Below are 4,512 nucleotides of genomic sequence, written 5' to 3'. Positions count from 1 at the left end.
CTTCGACAGCACCTTGACGTCGACCGGGATCAGAGCGATCGGGCGATAGTTGCCCGGGTCAGCACGGGAGCCCTTCTTGTGCAGCAGGATCACCGCCGACTTGCGTTGCGACGCCAAAAGCTTCCCGCACTCGAGTCTGTTCCTAAATATCAACGCGAGACACTCGCCAAAAATTGCCGGCGCGACCTGGTAGAAGCCAGCCGTCAAGCCATCCATCCCAGGAGACGAAGTTGCCTTCATGTGCTTGATCGCCAGCTCGAGGTCCGACGCGCTGACGTCCCTGTCCAGCATGTCGCGGTCAAGCTCAGGCAGTTTTCGAACGACGGAGTCCAGCAGTTTGCGTTGAGTCACCTCATTAAGCGGAAGTGCCTTGCCGCCAGGGCTATTGTCGTCTCCCATCTCGGAACCCCAGTGCTCGAGGAACCGGAGGCAGATCTCGTGCGAGTTGGTAGAGACGCGTCCGCTTGGCGTGATGACTTCCTCGATGGAGACGCGCCTAAGGCTGGTGTCGAGAGGACGGAAAAAGTGCTTCGTCGACTTTTCAGCATTCGCGGCTTGAAAGTCAAAGGAGGCGTCTTGACTGTACTGGCTCGACCTTGTCACCGTCGCCTTGTACTCGCGCATAGCGGCTTCGTACACGTCTCGGTTCTCTTTGGCCGACTCCGTCCGATACTGCGCGGCTGCGCGGTCAAGCGCACCACGAGCCTCTTCCACGGCGTGAGCCTCTTGTGTACGGAGTTTTTTCTGGAGGTCCTGAAGTTGCGACTTGATCCTTACCTTCCATGTCTCCCACAGCCTTCCCGGGTTCGATGCCGACCGGAGCTTCTTGAGGATGTCGCTGGCTTCGCGCTGTATCGCCGAGACGACTTGTGGATAGTCGAGAAGGTATCGTGGAAACTTCCAATACCCTCGGCCGTGCAGCTGGGATCCAGACTTAAAGCTGACACTGTGCGCGAGGTGATCGCCTGCGTGCTTTGGGTTGAAGTACTTGGCGCCGTGGAAGAATCGGTTGCAGAACGACTCGGACATAAGCACGTAGTCGAGCCGGTTCTTGCGGGGCATCGGGCCGGTGAAGACGCGCTTCGAGTCGTTATGGATACGCCAGGCGTCAACAACGCCTAGCCGCGCCAACCAGTCAAGGCAACTCGAGCGACTCGGGTCGCAGCGGAAGTCCGGCGTGGAGCAGTCGAGGCTTGGGTCAAGTGGAGTGTTCAGGTCACCGAGCACTAAGTGAGTTGCGGCTTCTTCGAAGCCCTCTGTCGTCAAACTCGAGAAGAAGGCTTGTTTTTCTTGTTTGTCCACCGGCGCGTACACATTGTGTATGTAAATGGGGGCGAGCTCGACCATCACACGTACGACGAGGTAGCGGCTTGGGATTGTCAGGTGGGGAACCTCGGCAGCTGAGTCGAAGCCGGGAAAGTCGGAGCGCAGCAGCGTCAAGACGCCGTTACTTCGACCTCGCGTCGGTCGATCGAGCAGCGCATTCTCGTCACTCACGAACAGCTTGTGCGCGAACATCGACTCGAGGTGGAAGCGGAAGGTGTCAAGGTGGTGGCGGTCGGCAAACTTGGTCTCTTGGAGACAAGATACCGAGTACCTGGAGAGCAGATGCTCGATCAAGAGGTGGCCGTTTTTCTTTACGCCGTTGGTGTTCACAGTGAGAACACCAACGTTTGTCCAGTTAGGTGTAGCCGAGTCCGCCTTAGCAGCGAGTGGCAAGGCCGCCAGCGACTAGCGTCACAGACCCGTCGTCTTCGACCTGGAGCTTCAGCACCGACTCATCGACCGGGTACTCACCCTCAAGCTTGCGAAGCTCCTCAAGTTCATCAAGAAGGTGACCTTGCCACTGGATTTGGCTCCAGTGCTCCATGCACAGTGCGCCGAGGTCTGACCTCAGCAGCTTCAGGAGAGTATTGGGGTGTAGCAAGCGCGCGTGGTGAGCTGGGACCCATTGAACGGGTTCGCCGGTGACGAACTGAATCCAGTGGTCGTTTGCGAAGATTGTCGGTGCTGCCGACATCAGGGCGAGCTCAAAAACACTCAGTGCCTTGGTGAATCGGGACAGCTCACGGACCTGATCCGTTGACGTCCACCACTTAGCGCAGATTTTTAGCAGCTCTCCACGCTTTGATGGCACAGCTGTTCCCAACAGCTTCTTCCACTTCACGCTGAACGTAACGTCTTCGCTCGGCGTCGTCGCACTCAGCACACGATTGATCATGTGCAGTTGGGCGAGCTCGGCGATCTCATTGCCAGACCCAGCCATCTTGAGTGACATCGCGCTGTTAAACGCCGGACCCGACTCCACGAGTTTCTTCAATACGTGGTCTGGGTTCGACGCGTTCTCTAAAATCTTCACTGTGCCTTCCACCTTGCAGTCGGCGACCGCAAGAAGGTCGGGGAGCGTGTTGAGCAACGCGGTGTTCTCATCGTTCAACATCGCCTCCGCGACTTCGACCACCGGTGACGCCTTCTTTGCCTTCCTGATCTTCGTGTGGCGCTTCTCCATGAAGAAAGCAGCCTCCTTTGACGACTTGAGCGTCTCAGGCATCTTAACTTCGGCTGGCGTAATTTGGTGTCGCATGCCATACTTTGGATCAGCTGTCGCGTCAAAGCTCTGGAACGATGCGGACATCGTTTGCAGCTCCGCGAAGTAGTTCTTAGTCGCAATACCATCAAGCGGACGCGGGATATGCTTTGTTAGCATGCTTGAGAAGTCGACACCTCCTCTCATGCGCTTCTTTTTATTCTTAACGGTCGTGAAACCGTCCGTGAGCATCAGCATCTTAGTCGATTCGGTCGTCGGACTCGAGGGAGGTGAAATCTTCCCTGACGACCCTTGGAACGTCGAGATCGACAGGATGTCGTCGATGTCTATCACCTTCTTTGCGAGTTGATGTGCCACAAGTTGGTGGGCATGCTGAGCTCCTGGCTGGAGCTGACTTTCCTTCTTCTCTTCAACCTCGCCAGCGTTACGGAGCGAGGAGAAACGAGTTCCGGCACGAGCGGCCGCCAGCGGTGGCGGGATCGCCGCCAGCTGAAGTGTCTTCGAAGTAAGCTTTGGTGTGGATTTTGGTGTCTTTACTGACGGCTTCGTTGTTGACGCATTCGACGATGAACGACGAGGGCTGGTCTCTGACGTACCTAAGTCGATCCCATGGATTGAGCGAAAGCCGAACGGGAGACGTTCCGACTGAAACGGCGCGTCTTTGCCGTGCGCCGGATGAAGCTTGTTGTCAAAGATTACTTGGTCGCACACCGAGCCGTTCAAAAGCAGCGGCTGCGGACACTTGTTAGAGCGGAAGAAGACTCGCCATGTCGCAGACGTGAGGCGGGTCGCCAGGTTTACGTCGCGGAACGTGTCATATAGTGGCTGGCAACCAAGATCAAATAGCCGGCGAAGCATCAGGTCTGTGTCCGTGTCCGAGTCGACGTTTGAGATGTCCAAGAAAAACTTGTTCGCAAGGACGTCGAACGGCTTGAACGGGTACACGCCTCCAAGGATGCTGACGGTCGTTCGCTCGAGCTTCAAACACGCGGCCTGCGTTTTCACCTTGAGTCGAAGGTTGCCTCCCGGCATTTTGGACACTTGGCCGACGAGAAACTCCTCGTATAGCTGGTTCAGCGCCCGGTTTCCGTGGCTCGTGCCGACGAGTGCAGCCATTATCTTCTGCAGTGGGGTCTTCACAAACGCCTTCCCCGTTTCAATTACCATGTCAAACTTGGCGCGCGGGAGCGGGTACGGGCGAGACTGACCGATGCGAGCGACAATGCCAGACCAGTCACAACCGGCGGCATATTGGCGCTCGATCGCTTCAATGTCAAGCGCGAGAGGCTTCGGAGTCTCCACGCGACGACGAGCGGCGTCGACAGTTGCATGGTCTCGGCGAATGGACTCTTGCTGGAACAGCAGGTCAGCCATCGTCGGACGCTGGTCAGCAGCATCAGTCGAGGCAGCGCCATCACCAGCCTCCACATAAGTAGTAGCGTCCGTAGGCGGTGATTGAGGAGACGGCGCTTTTTCTTCGTCATCCGGGGCTTCGTGAGACAATACGACTGGTTCGGTCGCATCGCTCATGTCAGCTTCGTCGGAGCGCCTCCCAGCACCAGGTGACCCAGTAGTCACATGAATGGGAAGCGCGGGCAGTGGAGGCGACGCCGGCATGAGCGGAGACGATGGAGAAGACAGCATACTTACGGCAGGCTCTTCACCGACGTCAGAGATGACAAGTCGGGGATCAGCGGAGTTGGCTCCGGCAGAAATCTCGAGCGGGTAAGCGGCTGCAGCATCGAACGGGATGCTGAGAGCAAAGGCCTTAGCCGGATCAGATGCTACAGAGGCGATCTTGTCAGCACGAAGGAGAGAAGAGGCAGAAGCTGGTTTCTCCATGATGGCTGGCGGAAGGGAAAGCGGTTAAGGCTGTGGAGCTAAGAAGCTTAAACGATATGGGTTCTTCGAAATAGTCGACTTGTGGGTTAGCCGGCAAATTGAGAAGTGCCCCTATAGCTCAG

This window comes from Bremia lactucae, linkage group LG3 (assembly GCF_004359215.1).
Source record: "Bremia lactucae strain SF5 linkage group LG3, whole genome shotgun sequence".
NCBI classification, from domain to species: domain Eukaryota; phylum Oomycota; class Peronosporomycetes; order Peronosporales; family Peronosporaceae; genus Bremia; species Bremia lactucae.
The sequence above is the reverse complement of the archived record's forward strand: the minus strand, read 5'-3'. Positions refer to the sequence as shown.